Source organism: Camellia sinensis, chromosome 3 (genome assembly GCF_055761805.1).
Source record: "Camellia sinensis isolate YWXY chromosome 3, ASM5576180v1, whole genome shotgun sequence".
NCBI lineage: Eukaryota > Viridiplantae > Streptophyta > Magnoliopsida > Ericales > Theaceae > Camellia > Camellia sinensis.
The window spans coordinates 131,705,890-131,726,769 of NC_138963.1; the positions used below are offsets into that span (position 1 = coordinate 131,705,890).

The following is a 20,880-nucleotide window of genomic DNA, read 5'->3' on the forward strand; positions in this document are numbered from 1 at the left end:
TACATTCATGCACGATGTACACACCCACTCCCTCTATTATCCTCATTTGGCCTCTATTGTCAAAGGGTGATTGTCTTCTTCCCAAAAGAGAGCATCCAATACAACCACCCTTGTCACCCCATTATACTTGTCTCTCACCTTGTCTCCCACTTCCTTGACTTGGCCTTCCATCATTGGCTATATGGAGGAACAAAGGAATGAATGAAAGGGAAGAGGAATGAATTAAGAGAAAAAGAGAGATATATAGAGAGAAAGAGAGAAGTCTTCAACATTTGAGCTATAAGCTTCCATACACTAATATACCATCTTCCATATATCAAAACTAGCCCAGAAATTCTGTAAGAGACATATTCTTGAGCATTAATCGAAAAGAGAGTGAGTGTTGTTGAAATTGAGAAAAACAGAAAGTTATATAACTCCCCACACACACACACTGTTAAACAACCCAAAAATACCATTCTAACTAGAATTTCAAATTTTCGAACTGAGAATTGAGAACACACTTCATAAACTTGAAAAGGAAGTTTGGAAATCAAATTCTTCTTTGGAAGGTAAATTTTACATAATTTTCATTTTCTTTACTTTCTTGCATTCTCTTTCTTATATTGCTTTTCTTGCTTCAATTTCATGTTATAAACCTGTTGTAAGTTAACTGGAAGTGGTTAGTTGAGCCACTTGCATATTTTTCATTTGTTTTTCTGGTGTTTGAACAAAATAGAGTTTTTGTCCTGATTTGATTGGCCGGCCGGCTAACTTTTGGTCGGCTAGCCACCTCTTCTAGACAAAACCCAACAGCCTCCCGATGTCAAGAAAAACAGTCTCCGATGGTCTCAGAGGCCCCCTGAAGCTCCTATTTTTCTTTTATTTTAGTTAGAGAGAGTTGTGAGGATATTTTGTTGTAACATTTTTGTTGCTCTTCCCCCCAAATCTTATTTGTAATATTCAAAGCGTTGTAATAATTCCCTACTCCCACTTCTTTCTATCACGTTCTTTTATTTGCTTTCCCTATTTGTACATATGTAGTATATCAAGCTTGTTATCATATCCATGCTTTGCATCCATGTTTTATACCTTAAGATCTGGCTAAATTTGCATATATGAGTTTAATCTTATTATGTGATTTTGTGCGCTATCTCATGTCTTGAGATGATTCATATGTCATATATTTTAGAAGTCGGATTTTTAGTTGAATTTCATGAATGAATTGCATTAGGATCTTGTATATAAGATCTTGTATATAGGTTCATGCATGTTTTATTAATTTTATTTTATAATTATTTGCAGGATGTCGGTAAATATGCAAGTTTTTGTGCTTTAGCATCCCGCTTGTGTATTTTTCTTACTATGTTTAGTTAGTTGTGAAGGTGAAAGTTTAGTTAGTGTGAAGTGCAAGTTTAATTTGTGAGGCGTGCAAGTTGAATCTGTGTAGGGATGCAAGTCTAATCTATGTAAGACACGAGATTAATGTATGTAGGGTGTGGGGTGCAAGTCTAATATGTATAGGGATACAAGTCTAGTCTATGTGAAGTGTAAGTTTAGTTTGTGTGGGGACAAATCTTACTTTGTGTGTGAGATCAAACATGGCCACTATTTTTTTTTTTATATTTTTATTTCGGTTTGAGTTATTATTTGCGTGGTTTGAATTAATATATTTTTATTTACAATTGTATTATTCTAAACGTTTTCTCCTACCAATATATATATATATATATATATATATTAATTAGAAAAGTAATTTATTATTTATATTAACTTAAGTCATACAAATTATTTTAATTCTATAAATTTTTATATATTTTAGATTATTAATTTAAATTTTTATTAAATATGTGAAATATTAGTTGCATTTTAAAATTTTAAATATATTTTTAGAACAATATCAATTTTATAAAAATAGAATTTGTATATTAAATATTAAATATATTTTAATAAAATAAAATAAATTTAAAAATATAAAGATAATTTTTATTTTTATTTTTATTTTTATTTTTATTCAAAGAATGAGGTGAGTGTACGTGTGCTGGGATAGAACTAGGAGAAGATTATGAGGGGTCATGACCTTCTGTCTCTGTGAAAATTTTATTTTCCATAGTACTTCTAAATATATATATATATATGTATTATTTTATAAATAAAATAGTAGTATAAAAGATATATACTTCATTCTTTTCTCATCTTTTATTCTCTATTATTTTTCTAGAAAAAAATTTATTCATTCTATTAGAGATTGTTTATATGATATTTAAATTTTTTTATGTGTATATGTATAATTTATACATAATATTGTACATATATGTGTATTTGTCTATACGGTAAAAAAATATTATTTATCTTTTAACCCCTGTAGTAATAAAATCCTAATTTCATCTCTGTATGAGAGAGAGAGAGAGAGAGAGAGAGAGAGAGAGAGTACGTGCAAGGCATATTAGTGAGTGCAAGAGTTAAGGGTAAAATCCATTTAGTTTAATTTTATAATTATGATTTAAGTGTGAAATTGTGATTTTAAGTGTGGAGTTGTGAGTTCAGTTTAAAAAAAATAAAAATTTATTTAGTTATGAGTTTTGAAAATATTTTTGATTTTTTGAATTTTGAATTTTGAAAAGAATTTTGAGTTTTGAAAAGAGTTTTAAGTTGTATTTTGAGTTTTAAATTTTTGAATTTTGAGTTGTATTTTGAAATTTTTTGAATTTATTTCTTTTAAATATTTAAAAACGTTTTAAGAAAAATTTATTTTTCATTTTAAAAATTTTATTTCATTTTTGTAAAATTTTTAAATTCAAAACACAACTCCACACTCAAATCATAAGCAAACACATAACTCTAAACTCAATTCAAAAACTATTTTTAAAACTCATAACCAGACATATAACTCAAAACTCAATTCAAAAACTTTTTAATCAAAATATTTTTTTTTTATTTTTATATTTTATTGAAAAATATTTTTTGTTATTTTTTGGGCAAATTACAAACACCCCTCGAGATTCGGTGAAAATATAGATTCCCCTAAGGTTTGAGAAATTATAAATTGCCCCTTGAAGGTCAAATTTGCATAACAAATTAAGAGGAAATTTGTATGAAAATAAAAACCTCAGGAGGTAATTTGTTATGGAAATATAAATCTCAGGGGGCGGTATGTAATTTCTCAAACCTCAGGGGGAATCTGTATTTTCACCAAACCTCGAGGGGGTGTTTGTAATTTGCCCTTATTTCTTTAAGTATTGGCCAAATAATTTGTTATGGTTTAGATATATATATGGCCATCCAAATTTTTTTGAAATTAAAAAAAAATTAAATATTTTAAAAAATAAAATCATTATTTTAAAACATAAAATAAAAAAATATTTTTTTAAATTTTTCTTTAAATAAAATTTTAAAAAGAATTTAGTTACGAATTTTGAAAAGAATTTTAAATTAAATTTTAAATTGTGTGTTTGATTACACAATTGGAAAAGAATTTTGAATTTTTTTATTCGAATTACAATTTCAAAAGAATTTGGTTATCGGAATTTTTATTAGAATTTTGAGGTGTGTTTTTGGTACCCAACAACGGCTATATCTTTTTATGCTCCTCTCTCCTCATTTGCGATTAAGCTCACATCCCGAACCCAACTCTCTGAAAAGTTTTGGTTAGGGTTTCTCTCTCTCTCTCTCTCTCTCTCTCTCGAATCGACAGTGAGAACCCCTCCTCCTCCTCCACTTTCTTCACATTCCCAACCAATCCGCCTCCATTCCTCGCCTTCTTCGGCAACGGAACCCCCAATTCAACGTCCTCTCCGTTCTCTTCTCCCCAACGATAGATCCATCATCGTCCCCCGTCAAATTATGTGAATTCACCATGTCTCTCACTCCATAAACGTTGAAGATTCCCAAAACGGCTTCGAAGAAAGAGAGATTTGAAGAGAAACCTGCACAGAGAAGAGAGGTGAGAAGCCATGGGAGGGCAGGGAAACCCTAGAGAGAGAAACAGAGAGGGGGAGAGAGAGAGAGGGGGGAATGGGGGAGGGGAGAGAGAGACGTTTAGGGGAAAAAAAATTTAAAAAAACAACTGGGAGGAAATCGCTTCTTCCTGCTGTGGCGGCATCCACCCGGATGTCTGATTCGGCGGCTGGGGATTGGGAGGTCACGGAACATGTCCATTTTCGCCACAATTGGCAAGGTTAGTAATTTTACATACATAATATGTGCTATATATTTACATATATACATATTAATTGTGCCAAATTTAGTTGTTTGAATTCTCAACTTGTATCTGTAGAATTTGTGTGAAATTCTCGTAGAACATTCTGGTTATCTCGTAAATTCCCAACTCTGAAATTGATTGCACTGTGGTTTCCTTTTCATTGATTTATTTATTTATTTTTCTTTTTTTCTTTGTGTCTGAAGGCAGTTTGCAAATATCTTTTATCTATGTCTTGGCTGTTTAATTATTTAAGAGCTTGTTTAGTACATGATGTACATGATGACTCTAGTTTTGAATGATTCACCATATTAGATGTCTCTATCTTTTGAAATGATCTTTGTTTAATTTGAAAGTGGTATTGCATTGCAGTTCTCTTTTTAGTTTGGTTTATACATTGTTTAACCCACATTACTTTCATATTCTGATCTGTTTTAGTGGCATTTGTTTCGTGTTTCTCTGGTACTTTAATTTTTTTTTTTTTGGGAATCTTGGAACATTTATGTTTTTCATCTCAAAAGAATGATATGCTATGATTCTTTGAACGTTTTGGCTCATACTTGGCTGTTGAAGCTGGGGAGATCTTTAATTGTGCTGTGCTTACAATACCAGGCAGCATAGCCATATCATTGTGTTATTATTGCTTTTTTATGCGGTGGAAATTATTTATTTCGAGGCCTTTCTAGTTATGATTTTCTTATTTTTTAGATTGTGCTTTGATTTTCTACATACGAGAATGGATACTATGCCCTGTTACTTGTATGGGTTATGATGTGGGTAATTTCATCCAGCAGATCAGGAAAGCTTTTGATCTTTGTTTTTATTTTTGTCTAATTTGTGTTCACTTTGATAATTTTCTCTGTTGACCATCTTGATGTTTAAAGTGTTGTTGTTTCATAGTATTAGTTAAAATGACATGAATGAAAAATGTTGTCTTCTAGTATTATTGTGAACATTCGAAGGGTAGTTTTTGACTCGCTAAAATGAACCTATTAAATTCCACAAATAGGGTCTTGTACCATGTTAGAGTTGTGCCGGCTTTTGTGATTGATTTTTGTGAAAATAGAACTGCTCTTTAAAATGCCATTGTTAGTGAGCCCCTCTTTGATTCGCACCATTTTGAATTTTTCTTTCTTTCTTTCTTTCTTTCTTTGTTTCTTTGTGTCTGAAGGCAGTTTGCAAGTATCTTTTATCTATGTCTTGGCTGTTTAATTATCAGTGTTAAGTATTTGAGAGCTTGTTTAGTACATGATGTACATCGAATTCTGTTCTTTTATTTTTTTAGCAAGAGAAAAAAAGCTCGATATATATATATATATATTGCATGAGAAGAACAACATGCTTTGTCCTCTTTTTGATAACCAAGTCTATTTATTTCATCCATGAAAGCCATTGACTTCCATTCTTAAATGAATGATCAAGTTATGTTGGCTTTCATTAGTGGGAGTTTTCAGAGGCCAACTGTTAATGGTGGACTGTGGAAGCATATGTGCCTTTGTTACTGATCTGTCTGATGTAACTCATGCTGTATTTCCATTTGCATATGAAGTTGGCAACTAAGATGTAGTGACTTGTGACTCCTCCCTCATCCTTGTGTTGTTTCGTAAATAATCCCACATTTGGTACTGCAAAAGTTGCTCATAATAGCTAATCCCACGTGACCCCTTTACCTACATATGAGGGATTATTTTGTCCTAGGGGTGGGACAGTTAAACCGGGGATAACTCTTTTGCATGTGAATGACTAAAATGCCTTTGCCTGGCTTACACATTCGGGGGTATCTTATCTGCCTAATCCAAACCGAAATCAAACATAGCCGGTGTAAAGTGGTGACTGTGCTCCTTTTTTTGGCACCTTTCTAATATATTTACTTGTCAAAAAAAAAAGGGAAGAAGAAAGAAATGGGCCAGAGTCTTCAGTGATTTGTTTTTGGTGATGCATCTAGGAGCACAACAGGAGAATCTTTAATGGAGGTGTAGTTTTTATTTTGGAGTCGAAACATTTGATATTGAGCCCTTTTTTGGATTACTAATGTGTTATGTCTTGATATTTTGAAAATTTCCTATGTCGGCATGCGTAGCTTATGGGCAATAACATGATCTTTACTGGTTTAGATAGTCTAGTTCCTTGTGTTGTTGGAGCTTCTGTATAATGGTGGCCCTAATTTTGTAGGTATCTCTTTTGAAAATGAGACTTTAAACAGTATGGTTTCAAAGCTTGGTCATATATGGCAGTAGTGGACCAGAGTGATGGTCTCTATATTCATTTTAGCAGGGGAATTAGACAACGCATTTGACATCAAAGTTTCTTTGAATCTATTTTATCTGCACAGAAATGAAAATTCTCTTTGCATGGAATTAGCTGAATGTCTTTGCTTTCTAGTACAATAAAGCTTGGTTGCAAAACCAAAATGCTGATATTCATAAAAGTAAACTTTTCATAAAAAACTGAAAACTGCTCGTAAAATGTTTGGGATGGTTATTATTATTGTTATTTTGAATTTATTGCCGACAGCAATATAGTCTAAAAAGAACAAAAGGTTATTATTCTTTTAGCCTTATTGTTGACTTTTTAGAACCCAAAAGCATATGCATGAAAAATTCTCGAATTTCTTTGAGAATAAGTAGATAAGGAGAAGAGGTGAACCAATATCAGAATAACTGGAAGATCTTTTGGAATATTAGTTTCTAATTGCTATGACCTTTATTTTGAATTGTTTTACTTGTGTTAAAATGTTGAGTTCATATGACGATGTTATATTTTGTCTATGATTATTTTATAGTACAAAAGAATATCAGCTTTGAAACTGTTCTAAGTGTGCTTTTGCCGTAATAGCGCTGTTGGAAATTATTTTAATATGCATTAATAAATCTTCTTCTGTGCTTCAAGTGTTCACCTGTCTTTCAAAGTTTTTTTTGCTATTTCCATTGCATTTGCGGCATGTTTACTAGATATTCCTTTTTCGGAATCTTTTTAAATGTCATGCTGCAACAAAATTTTGATCCTTGTGCATGATATTGCATTAGAAAGCATTGCAATTTTAGGCTATTCACCTTTGTGGAGATGTTTTTCTTCTTATTTTTGTGTCGATTTTTAATTAAGAATTTGGATTATCTTCTTTATTTTTATTTTGTATATTCTTTTCAATGATGACCAAAATTCTTTCAAACCTGATAGTCTCTTGTACAAACTTTATGAGAAAACAGGATTTTATAACAATGGAAAAAGGAAATGACAACTGCAATTTCATTTTTAACATACGGTTCCCACCATACTTATAAAAGTAGCATGTGCAACCCTCTTCAAATTCTTTTGTCGACAGAATGTTCATTTTTTTGGATGTTGTACCAGTCTCGGTTACCATCCTTGTGCTATGTCTTGATAGTCTTCTTCTTTTTTTAATCTTCTTTCCAAGAGGATGAAATAATGAATAAGCTGCCCATCTTTTGATTTGTCCTTTGAATTTTTTTTTTGATAAATAATTTATCCTTTGAACTTTTCATCCTTGAGATCCCACTTATCTGCTAACTGGGGGTTGAAAAGTTGCATGGCCCATGGTTAGCCAAATTCTCCCCATGATTATTCTTAGATGGATGACGGTGGCATGAATATGCAAGTGGTTATTGGATTAGGAGTTGTTTCTGGATTTTATTTTTTGTTTTGTTGGAGATGCATTTTCTTTCTGTGTTTTCTTACTTGTAGAGGATGCCTCATCCTTGCCTCTTTTTTGATCTATTCAATAAATTCTGTTTTTGCTGATAAAAAAAAAAAAAAAGTCCTGTCATTTGAATTCAGAGGTGGTTGATTGGTTTTGAATGGTATAATTTCTTCTTATCCTGATGTTTGTTGTTTTTTATTGTCTGAGGTGCATTCTTTACAGAAAGCTGTATAGGGTACAAGCTTTAGTTCACAAGTCAAGCTCACTTATAAATGGTGTAGAATTCAATTTATTTGATGAGCTTGCTAAGGCTTGGTTTGGCTTAGTAAGCCATGATTGCTCTGATGGTTTTATTTATATATTTAAGTCTTTATGTGGAATTTTCTTTGTACCATTTAAGTAGGCAAAGATTGATGCTACTTTTTTGCAGTGAAGCATTGTTGGAGGATAATTTAAGAGCAACCCACCACTTGCCTTGATGAGTTTGGATCATTGAATATTAAGCAAGCTGAGTCAGTTTATTATGCTAACATGTGCTAGATGAAGGTGAAGGTTCCCACTTCATCTAGACTGTAAATGAGATGAAGCCAGCCAAGTACAAGGAGCTTGAGCTTGGTTCAGTAGCATAGGAGCTAGGCTCAATCTCAGCTTAGACTTGTTTTGACAAGTAAAATTCATACAAAGCCGGTTTTTGGAGATAAGCCACTACTAATTCGATATTTCCTGGAGACGTTTCTTTGATTGACTTGAGTGTAGTTTTTGATTCTCTCTTCTTCTTCTTTTTTTTTTTTTTTTTTTTTTTTCACTTTTTATTTATTTTTTTACAAGATGTAGTTAAGAAGTTCAGCTTTTCTCTGCTTCTCTTTCTTTGGCTTCTTGCTTTGCGCTTCAACTTTTCAATGAGAATCTTGAGGGTCCATTTGATTAGAGTAAAAAATATGATGGAAAACAAAAGTGATAGATAGTGAAGTGAAAGAAAAGGTGAAAGGAAAATTTATTTTCTCGTTTGCATTTGGTTTAATTTTTTGTGAGAAAGTTACAATAGTTGGCTACTTTAATGAGAGAAAAAAGTGACTGTATTTTTTTGTAAGAATCTAGAAGCAAAGTTGCCATTCTGGTGTGGGTTGTATAAGATATTTAACTTTGTTGTATTTTCCACCCTTCTCCTGCTAAACAAATACATGAAATTATATAGTTGAATTTTTGTTCTCTTTCCCCATCTTCATCCTGTTCAAACTCAGTCTGAGTGATTGTATGTTGTTTCTTCAGCAGTCACTTGCTTTGCTGACATCAACTGTTCGTTTGAAATTATTTTGCAGTTGTATCCTCCTAATGATTGGCTAGTGGGGTCATCCTTGCCCTCTAAATTCAGCCCAACCATTATTGAATCAGCACTCAATGAGCTTACCCCAAACAATGTTAGGTGAGTTCATTGCTGCTCCGAGAAGCTCTAACTTACTATATTACTGATACATATGCTATTATTGACACGTCCTTCCCTTTATATATTTGTTTTGTCCAGGATGTACATTTAGTATCGATGATGCAAAATGTCCTTAATTTTGGCATTAGTAAACAGGCTAATGAAGTATCTGTTCAAAAACATGCTAATGAAGCATTTAGACTTCAGTTTACACAGAGCATACAAGATCACTCTGTGCATGCCTGCAATACTTGTTATACATTGCATGTTTGTTTTAGTTATTATTAGAGAGGTCCATTACATGCTATGAACAAATAACAGAGACAGGAGTTCGCAGCTCAGATAAATAAATGATTGTATGTTGTTCTTATATACCTACTTTATTGAAAAGACACATGGAAAATGCTTCATCTTCAGTTGGATCAGAAATTATCCAGAGAGTAATGTGACTAATAAAATTTCTGATAGAATTGTTGTCTTTGCGAGTTAAATATCGTAAGTGTCAATATAGTCAATAATAAGACAATTTGCATGTCGCTGTGCATACAGGATCCAAATGCCATTGTTTCAAGCATACTCATAACATGTGGTTTGGCTGGCATAATATGAAAGCATGTTTAAGGTGAATGTTCATTTATTTCATCTAGAAATTTAGGATGCTAGGAACTATCCAGAAAGGATGGGAAAACTGAAATTTAGGCAATCAACAATGTCTTGCCTTGCTACTTGAAGGTTTGATTTCAGTAGAATATTCAAAAACTTGATTAACGTCTGCTAATTTGTCATTGGATTTTACAGTAATTATGGGTATTGTGAGTGCTCGATTCATCTTTCCCTCCTCTCCGTTTAGTACATAGCTAGTGTATTTACTGGTAAAACTTCATTAGTACACTTGCCCAAATGGGTAATGATATTGAGGACATTTCTTTCACTTGGCAATTTTGATGTTGAATAGATGTTTAGACAATAATGAATACTTGTTGACTATGCTCTTATGTCCATTCTTGCCCAACAATTGTTGGGACACTTGCAAAAGTGTTCACCTTTATTGACTTAAGTACGTGCAGAAGTCCAAGGGCATTACTCCTCCTTGTCAAAGAATTTTTATATGGTTATTATTTTAGGTTAAGTATGCTATATAAGTGAATTCACTTTCATTATTGTACATCACATTCAATCCCACATCGTCTAGGTGGGAAAAGTTCCTGGGCTATATAAATGAGTTCATATTCCTTCCAAGTAACAACATGCTTTAAACCCTTGAGGGCCTAGCTCAAAGTGAACAATTGTTATGATTTGAGATGGGGGTGTTATAGTAGCAGAAGCTGTTAGAATATTTCCTTATTTCCTTATTTAGATTAGATTGTGATTGTGATATAAAAGGTGATTCCTTAATCAGTGCCTTAGGGCTTCCTTTTGTAATAGTTGATTGATTAATATAAAAGGTGATGATATCATAATCATCACTCAAGCTTTGTATTCTCTTAAATTATATGGTATTAGAGCCAAAACCCTAAAAATCGTCACTCACATAGCCGCTACCACCAACCAGCCATCACCTATCACCACCCATCCTGTATCGCTGGTCCCTGAGTCTCTGTCGGAACTAGCCAAGGTCCCATAGAGCTGTTTCGACTTCAGCCGAATGCCCCTCTGGCCTAGTCGACCCTCATGAGGGTTGTCCTAGCCTCTCTTTATGTATTTTGGCTCCTGTGGATGAGTGTTTGTGGGTTGCCCATCTTTTGTTGCCTCTGAGTCTCTGTGGGAACCAGCCAAGGTCCCACAGAGCTGTTTCGACTTCAGCCGAAGGCTCCTCTGGCCTAGTCGACCCTTGTGAGGGTTGTCCTAGCCTCTCTTTATGTATTTCGGCTCCTGTGGATGAGTGTTTGTGGGTTGCCCATCTTCTGTTGTCTCAAGTTTCTGTCCCTCTACCTATGTTACACGGACTCTTTGGAATTTAGAAGGTACCTGTGTCGACACGACACGACACGACACGGGTACGGGTACGGGTGCGGGATACGGCCGGGATACGGCTCCTTAGAAACGGATACGGCAGAAGAATCGAAAGAGAAGAGAGCAAGGAGAGAACCTGGCCTTCGACTTCAATCGGTTGCAGAGCATCGATCGATCTGTGAAGTTGATCGATCTGCGAAGCTTGATCTGCGAAGTCGATGTACTGTGCTTCGTCGTCTTCCCATTTGAACTCGATCTCGGACTCTCTTCATCGTCTTCCCCTTCCGTCGTCTCTGCGAAGTCATTGCCCTACCAACCAATTTTCTAGGTCTTCCTCTTCCGTTGTCTCTGCGAAGCTAACACAATTTTTATTTCTATAGGTCTCTGACTTTTCTTTTTAATATAATTTGAATTATGTATAATATAAATTATATTAATATAATATTATTCATATTATATAATATTATTTATTCAAAAAAATATTATATAATATAATATATCGTAAATAACATAACTTTTGTGTCTAAAATTAAAATAATTTATTTTATAATATATAATATAATTTATTTTATGTCTAAAATAATGTTTATAATTTTTATTTATTATTTATTTGTTATTTTTTTAATAAAATTTGTTATTCCTTAAACTTTTTAAACTCATCTTCATATAATAAATATATTTAAAAATAACTATTTAACGTATCTCCATACCTGTATCCTAATTTGGATCCGTATCCACGTATCCTTAATTTTTAATTTTAAAGTGTCTGACCCTTAGATACACACCCGCACCCGATACCCGCACCCGAGTCCGTGTAACGTAGATTACTATTAGGAATCTCTCTCTCTCTCTCTCTCTATTGATAAATACTATTAGGAATCTCTTTCTTTTGTTTCTTGATTGATTTGCCGGAAGAATTTAGCTTATGGGCTGATGTATAGTTTGGCCTTTTTCCCTCTTATGTAATTTTTGCCCGGGATTTCTCCTTGTGTCTCGTTCTGGATTTTATCTACCAGGAAGAGGAAAATTCTCCTTCATTATTCCTCCTTGAGATACAACATGAACAAAATAAAGTTGGTTGTCTTAAGGCTGGTCAGGTTGAATTCTCAGACTATTTAATCTTGGATTAGAAAACTTAGGTTGTCATTGATTTAGTAGTATTGGAGGGCCAACATCAATCATTATATTCTCCTATGTGTTGGAGGGCTAACAAGAATTTGAATCAAATGGAAATTGATTGGATGAGATTTTGGTGTGCTGAGAAGTTGATGTACAAATGCCTAGGAGGACTAGCTCCAACCTTCAAAATCACAATTGAAGAAATAATACCTATTGGGAGCAAATATCAATCATTTTATTCCTCCTTTGTGTTTGCTTAGCAAAATCATAGAAGAAATAATAATACATATTGGGAGCAACTAGAATGGAAAGAACCCTCCTTGTGTGACTTGATTGCTTAACAAAATCCTAGAAGAAAAAATACATATGAAAGCAAGTCAAATCCAAACAAAAGTATAAAGAAAAATCTTAGCCACAATATATCCAATTTTTTATAGGAAAACTTTTGACTTGAAGGATAGCTAAGGGACAAGCTTGAAAGAAAAAATCTTCCATTGTATGAAAATTGTGAGTTTTCAATCAACTTTGTTTTCATCTATTAAAAAACTGAGATCTCAAATGGAAGCAGACACCCAATCTATTAAAAAACTGAGATCTCAAGTGGAAGGCAGTCTCTAGGGATTTTCATGGCTCGAGCAGTGGCCAACGATTTTGCAAAGTCTAAGGTGGTTTTAACTTGGATTTTGGATGGGATTGGTCTTCAAGTCATCTCATTTATAAATACTCGTTCCATCCCCAACTGTTTGTCAATTTTCAGCATTCATGCCTTTTAGTAGGGTCAATAAATAATGTATTTTTTTCCCTACAAATTGAAAGAAAGAATAAATAAAAAAACGTAGATGATTTTTTGGGATGTTTGGAATAGTTAAAATGGACCAGCAATTTCGTACGGGAGGAGAATTAAACTAGTTGTAACCAAAATAAATTTGTCAAATAAGAGAACCATCCATATTCGCTTGCACTATCAATTGATTAATATGCGTTTTACATCACTTTAATACATTTTAAGTTTGTTTTGGTGATTTCCTAGTCAATGGTGGATCGTGTTTAATTTGTGGTGAATTCACAGAGTATCATGGATGCTTGATACTCTACCAACCATTCAGGAACAAACATCACCGATTTCCAGTGGTATAAGAAACACGCTAACAAGTTTTAGGATTCAACACCTAAGGCACATGAACTGGGTTAGGGTTGGGTTGTTTCTATTTTTTTTTTTCCCTTACTAATGGTGAATTGGTTGGCTACGGGGTCCTGTGGTTTTTGTCCGTTTTGATTTTCGACAGGAAGAAGGAAAAAAGAAAAGAAAAAGGGAATCCTTTTGCGTGTCTAATTGATTATTATATTGATTGCAGAATTGATTGGCATAAAGCAAATTCGTACTGGTTTAATTGAATAAAATGAACAATTCATAATCTCTGTCATGTTATGTTATCAATCCTAAGCAAATTCTTTTCCATTTTGAGGGCTAAATCTCCTCTAGACCTTATTCAAGTGCCAAACAACATTTTAAGTGTGAAGCATTAGCACTTTATCTGAATCACTTGATCTTTAGCATTGTCAAATTAATTTTTTATTTGAAATGTTACTGCAATAGTCGTTTGACCATAAGATGTGAAATAAAACCCTGTTTATAGATGAGGGCTTATTAGGGTTATATTTTAAGCCTGGCTAAGAAAGATTTATACAAGTCAACTAAAATTTGGGATATACGTAGATCATGGGATATACGTAGATTTTGTTCCCTAGGAATGGCACTGTATAGTTACCAAAAAGCATGACATTTTGCATTTCAACTGCAGGAAACTTTCACCAGAGTAAATGTTCCCATAGAGTGGCTGCGATGATTTTTTCCACGGCAAAGCATGGCTGGTATTAAGGGCGATACATGTTAGATTAGCACAATGTAAGAATGGAGTGTCCGTGTCGTGTCCGTGTCCGTGCTACATTTTGCCTCTGTCAAATGGCGTGTTTTCTGCCAAAGTTTGTGTTAAGAGTTGTTGGACTCCAGTTGCTGGTCTAGAGTGAGCAAGTGAGGATGCAGTTTAAAAAGTGTGTCCTTAATGCCTCTTTTGTTGTCTATGGAAGGAGAGGTATAGGACTTCATTTCAAGGAGTGAGGTGTTTGTGACCATGGAAGCATTTTTTTCCCTTCTTTTAAGCAGTTTATTTGTGTGGCCTATAGGGGTTTGCTGCGATCATTGGACTTTTTTGGTTAATTCTAAAGATATTTTTTGTGTCATTTTTGCTTCTCTGCATGTACTCCGGTTTGCACCCTGTTGAAGCTCTTTTGGATTTTTCTTATTTACAAAACTATGTATATTTTTTGTTGGCTCTTCATGAGACTCATTGCCTTTTACGATTTTCTATAAAAAATGATCTTCTTAAAGTTGTAGATTGCTGTTTATTCTTCCATCCTTGGTCCATGCAAGGTAATACGGGACATTGGGACGTATATCACCTAAGTATGCATCTCTAAAAGTTCCCAACATGGTTTATTCAATAAGGAATGATCTCACAAGGTTGGATCTTCCTGTTTAAATTAAACTACGTAAAAATGTTTTTACTTGTCACCCTGTTCAAACTGCGTAAAAATGTTTTTACTACTCTTATCACTCCTTCCGTTTTTGAGAGACGCAACTAGTTGTTTTCTGAAAGTCAACATTGTAGATCCATTATCATTTGAATTGAGTTTTTTTGGCATGGCAGTAAATGCAGTAGTTTTGACTATTAAGTTTCATACATTGTCAGTCTTGTACTCTTGTTATGTTCTTTCGAGGCTGGCTATTATTTGGGATCAAATATTTATGCATCAAGTGGCATACCATGTCCATTGAAGGTAAGCAAGGAACTAGTTATGTGCTAAGGCATAAACATTTTTTCATTAAAAGGAAGGCCGTAAACATAAGATTAGTGCGAATGTTGCTGCTAACTATAACATGTGTTTTGATTCATTCCAATATAGGAAGTGAATGCTTGGTAATAATGTATAACCTTGTTTCTAGATGATAGAATTTCCTGATCATTATCTTTGTTAGTAATTGATGCGTATCTACTTATTTTTCATTTCACGTTAGAATTGCAAGTTGGATTCATATGTTCGTTATTAATCTGTTACCCAATTATTTATTTTGCAGAAAGCAATTTGCAAGGACCCAACTGATTCAAAGGTTAGTATTGAACTACTCCTCTTCATGTATCATTCATTATTGTGTTAATTTTTTTAGAACTTTTTTTTTTTGAGTCTATAATCTATATTTTCTTTCTGAAGGCACTAGGGGAAGAAAAGGAGATAAAATATTGAATTTTATTTAATATATATCTATATTTATTTATTTTCTAAAAAATGGAGAGTTGTTTCAACAATGACATAATAGTCATATAAGCACTGTTGACTGGAAGTTGTTTTCTCAGCCGTCAATAATATGAATCTTATGATTCCAACGTTTATTGTAATCCTTTTCCTACATCCTATGTTTGAGTTGTTAGTTGGATGATATGTGGTTTGTACTCATTAATTGGGAGGGTCATGTCCTGTTGGAGTTCATGTTGCTGTAGTTGTGCATACTGAAAGGCTAGCATTGTGTTTCATTCTTCAGGGAAAACAAATTTTTTTGCAATGTGGTGTTTGTATTGGACATGAATGCCATTTTTCTTCTTCTTCTTCTTCTTCTTTTATCAAGGTGGTTGTGTTAAACACCATTTTGTTATGGATATTGACATGCCATTGTGTCCTTGATATGTGTTTCATGTTGCAGTATTTATCACATTCTAACATCTCACATACGTAGATGCCTGAACCTCAGGCCTAGGTTTAATTATAGACCAATTCATATGTGGTGGTGTAGTATGTTTGTTCCTTAGGATTGATTGACATTTGTCATAGATTGGATATATTGATGATTCTAGTTTCCTACAATCTATAATACACTATGCTGAATATTTTCTTTTCTTCTGCTTTTCTTATATATATGATGTAGGAAGTTCCACCGCTCGATGTACCAGAACTTTTGGCATTTTTAGTTAGGCAATCTGGGCCATTCTTGGATCAATTTGGTGTTAGAAGAGGTAAGCAATTCTCTTGAGTTTTGATTTTGATTTTATAATGAAGTGATCAATAATATTTTGAACTTTATATTGATAAAATAAAGGTATATATATATATATTTATATATAGAAATACACATAGTTTAGTTCCTATTAATGGGGTTCTAGGCACAGAGCTGACCTTTAATCATTATGTACAAAGTAGCTGCCTTGTATTCACACTCACTACTTCAAGGTTATTAGGCCTGAATTTAAAACCACTAAACCAATCGTCCCCTTTAAAGTACACCCACTTCAGTCCCAATTCATGGAATATATATATATATATATGTTTGTCACGATAATTTGTATTGAGGATGATTGATGTCGTTTCATATATGTCATGTGACAAAATCTTTGCTTCACAACTTTAGATGGCCCTTTAGATAAGCTTTACTACACCAATTGAAACTAGTTTGCAATTCTTAGGCAGAAGTAAAATTCAGGACTGCAGCCTTATGTAATACAGATGCCTTACAATTGAAATTATCAGAAATGTGCTACAAATTTAAACACCAGAACTACATTACAAAATGGTTTTTTTTCTTTATCAATGTATGATTGTCTGCTTTTTGCTATATTCTAGAACTATCTGATGCTTTAAGAAAATTAACGATGTGGATTTGGTATATAGAAACGTTCAGCGGAATAACTGACCTGTTGGTTCCCCTTATTTAGATGGTTGGGTTATGCGAGTTCACAGGTATTAGATAAGCAGGCAACTAGTATCAAAACTTGAAATTTTTTATCTAGAACTGTCTTTGAGGGTCCGTTTGGGGTTGCTAGACCTATTTGAAGGTGCTTATTTAGGTACGCTGACAAAATCAGCTGGGAATGTGTTAGGCAAAGGTTGTTTAAAAAGTGCTACAATTGGGTCACATATAGAATTATAACTTTTGCCAGGGGCCAAGTTTTAAAGTTAATATACTACAATGCAAGTATTTTATTTTTAATTTTTTTTGTTGATAAATTCTTTTTTTGTTGTTGATAAATTCAATGCAATGCAAGTATCAGTGGGCCCAAAACAACCAATAAGCTAAGAGGCATGATTGGATGTTTTTCTGAAAAAAGCTAACTTTTTGTTTAATTTGAAGTAGATCCACTTTAACCAAATGCCACAAATGGAGTTGTCTTGGTTCTAGTGTGGTTTGACTTGGAAAATTTTAAATTGTTCCAATTGACAATATGGAAGCAGCGTGTCATTTGGAGGTCTGAAGGGTTGTTCTTATATTAAGTATTCCACATGCTATTTGTAATATTTGGTTTATTTTCAAGGAATAGTTCTATGGTTTATAGCATATAATCTCTGTTACTTAATTATTGACAAAAATGTTAGGACAACTAACAAGCATACCAACTAGACAAAATATTTGGTGAATCCCATACCAAGTGGTGGGACCTATGTACAAGCGCTCTGTTGGTATTTTTTTTTTTAAGTGTTTCTCGCATTTTTGTATTATTGATAGTTCAGATGTTTCTTATACTCCAATGTACTGAACTCAGACTAATCATGGTTACTTGGGTTGAGGTTGGCAACATGGTTCCTCTTGCGTATGGTTGTTCTTAGAGTACACACACATACATACATATATATATATACATATATAATTTTTTCAATTTTAGAATAACTATGTCCTTTCTCATGGTCTCAATTCTCATTTTTTTTTTTTGTGTGTGTTTTTCTTCTGTCTTTGTGGCACCTATAACTTAGTTTCTGTTATTCCTTCTTGACAATATTTTATGCCTTCGTTGCTACTCTTAAACCATCCTGTGCTCCTTCACCTCATATTGTCTATGCTTCATGTTACTTGTAGCTCTAATGTAGCACCTCATATTGTCTATGCTTCGTGCTACTTGTAGCTTTAGAGAAATGTAGTCATTTCTTATTGTTGTGCCCCCCTCCTGTCTGTGTCTGTGTCTATATCCTCATTTTTACATTTGCTTTTTATTGTCATCCAACATTTTGTATGGTATAGCATATGCCATGCAGCAGTCTTATGGAGATTTTCCATAAATTCCTATCCAATTACATGACTGCTTTAGAAGCACTTCTCCTTATCATCCACTTGTTATAGCTTTAGGACCATAATGAGCTGGAGTTGGCACAGAGCCTGCTTGTTCAGCCTGGAACTGGGGTTAAGCGTTAAATAATTTAGGGTTGAGGCAAGATACGTGTGCTTGGCTTAATTAGATTTGGTTCAAATTAGAAAGTTATAATTGGTTCAATAAGGTGTGTTGGTGATGTACAAGAAAGCACTTAATTAATCTGAACATTATGGATTAGTTCTCTCTCTCTCTCTCTCTCCCTCCTTCCACCAGACAAAGTGAATCAAAAGCATAGCAAGCAAACCAAATTGTATGTGTGTTTTCGACAGCCTCCAAAATATCCGTCCATCATCAAGGTGAACTACCATTATATCACCATCCTATTATCTCCAATTAAACCACCATTAATAACATAATCAACGATAGGTCACTACTCACATTCATGTCTCTATTCTTTGCTACCTACACTGATAGAGGGCTCTTCCTTCTTTATACTAAATAAGTATGTATGTATCTCTCTACTTGCGTATATTGATAGAGGGCTCTTGCTTAAGTGTTAGAAAAGTGTGTTTTCCGACCTAGTTTTCAAATCGGGAGTCCCCGTGCCTATTCGTTAAGTTTTCACAACTCAAATTGGTCCCTCCTAAGATGTTCGGGGTGTTCCCCAGGCCTTCTCGTGATTGTTACACGAATCCGGCCCGCCGATACCTGTTTTCAAGCTTCAGTGTGAAAAAAGTACCTTTTCCGACCTAGTTTTCACATCGGAAGTCCCGCGCTAGATCCGTAAGTTACCAAAACTTACATTGGTTTCTCCCGAGGTGTTGGAGGTGTTCCACGGGCCTTTTCGGGACTGTTACAGGATTTTTTTGGCCCTCGATGGCCTATTTTCAAATTTGAGTGTTTAGGAAGTGCATTTTTTGACTTAGTTTCCAAACCGGGAGACCCATGCGAGTTTCGTAAGTTTTCACAACTCACGTTGGTCCTTCCCTAGGTGTTTTGAGGTGTTCCCTGGACCTTCTCTTGGCTGTCACCCGATTTTGGCCCCCCCGATGGACTATTTTCAAGCTTAGGTGCGAGAAAAGTGCCGTTTCAGACTTAGTTTCCAAACCGGGAGTCCCGTGCTAGTTCCGTAAGTTTTCACAACTTACATCAGTCCCCCCCGGGGTGTTTGACGTGTTCCCCGGGCCTTCTCATGACTGTTACACGATTTTGGCCCCCGACGGTTTATTTTCGAGCTTAAGTGTGAAAAAAGTGCATTTTTGATTTAATTCACAGGCCGAGAGTCCCGTGCTAGTTCCGTAAGTCTCCGCAACTTACCTCTTGGACCCTCCCGAGGTGTTTGGGGCATTTCTCGGTCCTTCTCGTGACTGTGACACGGTTTTGGCCCCCTCTCGGTGTCCTATTTCCAAGCCTAAGTGTGGAAAAAGTGTCTCTTTCCAACTTAGTTTTCAAACCGGGAGTCCCCGTGCTAGTTCCGTAAGCTTTCAACACTCGCGTCTGTCACTCCCGAGGTGTTTGAGGTTTTCCCGGCCCTTGTTGCGACTGTTATATGATTTTGGCCCCCCGATGGCCTACTTCTAAGCTTAAGTGTTAGAAAAGTGTGTTTTCTGACCTAGTTTTCAAATGGGGAGTCCTCGTGCCTGTTCGTTAAGTTTTCACGGCTCAAATTGGTCCCTACTAAGATGTTCGGGGTGTTCCCCGGGCCTTCTCGTGATTGTTACACGATTTCGGCCTGCCGAGGCCTGTTTTCAAGTTTCAGTGTGAAAAAAGTACCTTTTCCAACCTAGTTTTCAAACTGCTAGTTCCGCGTAAGTTTTCACAACTTACATTGGTTTCTCCCGAGGTGTTGGAGGTGCTCCACGGGTCTTGTCGGGACTGTTACAGGATTTTTTTGGCCATCGATGGCCTATTTTAAAACTTAAGTGTTTAGGAAGTGCATTTTTTGACTTAGTTTCCAAACCGGGAGTCCCATGCGAGTTCTGTAAGTTTCCACAGCTCACGTTGGTCCTTCCCTAGGTGTTTTGAGGTGTTCCCCGGACCTTCTCTTGGCTGTCACACGATTTTGGCCCCCCCGATGCACTATTTTCAAGCTTAGGTGCGAGAAAAGTGCCATTTCGGACTTAGTTTTCAAACTGGAAATCCCGCGCTCGTTTCCATAACTTACATTGGTTTCTCTCGAGGTGTTGGTGGTGTCCCACGGGCCTTCTCAAGACTGTTACAGGATTTTTTTGGGCCCCGATGGCCTATTTTCAAACTTAAGTGTTTAGGAAGTGCATTTTTTGACTTAGTTTGCAAACCGGGTGTCCCGTGCGAGTTTCGTTAGTTTCCACAACTCACGTTTGTCCCTCCCTAGGTGTTTTGAGGTGTTCCCCGGACCTTCTCTTGGCTGTCACCCGATTTTGGCCCCCCCGAAGCACTA

At 34.8% G+C, this 20,880-nt stretch overlaps 1 long non-coding RNA gene across 1 annotated transcript; it reads left to right on the forward strand.

Moving 5' to 3' along the window:
* Positions 1 to 3,533: 3,533 nt before the first annotated feature.
* On the forward strand, positions 3,534 to 16,416 carry LOC145822784 (uncharacterized). The gene is made up of 4 exons (XR_014364485.1): positions 3,534 to 4,156; positions 9,155 to 9,258; positions 15,467 to 15,499; positions 16,310 to 16,416. It is a non-coding gene; the product is annotated as an uncharacterized LOC145822784 (long non-coding RNA).
* The last annotated feature ends 4,464 nt before the right edge of the window (positions 16,417 to 20,880 follow it).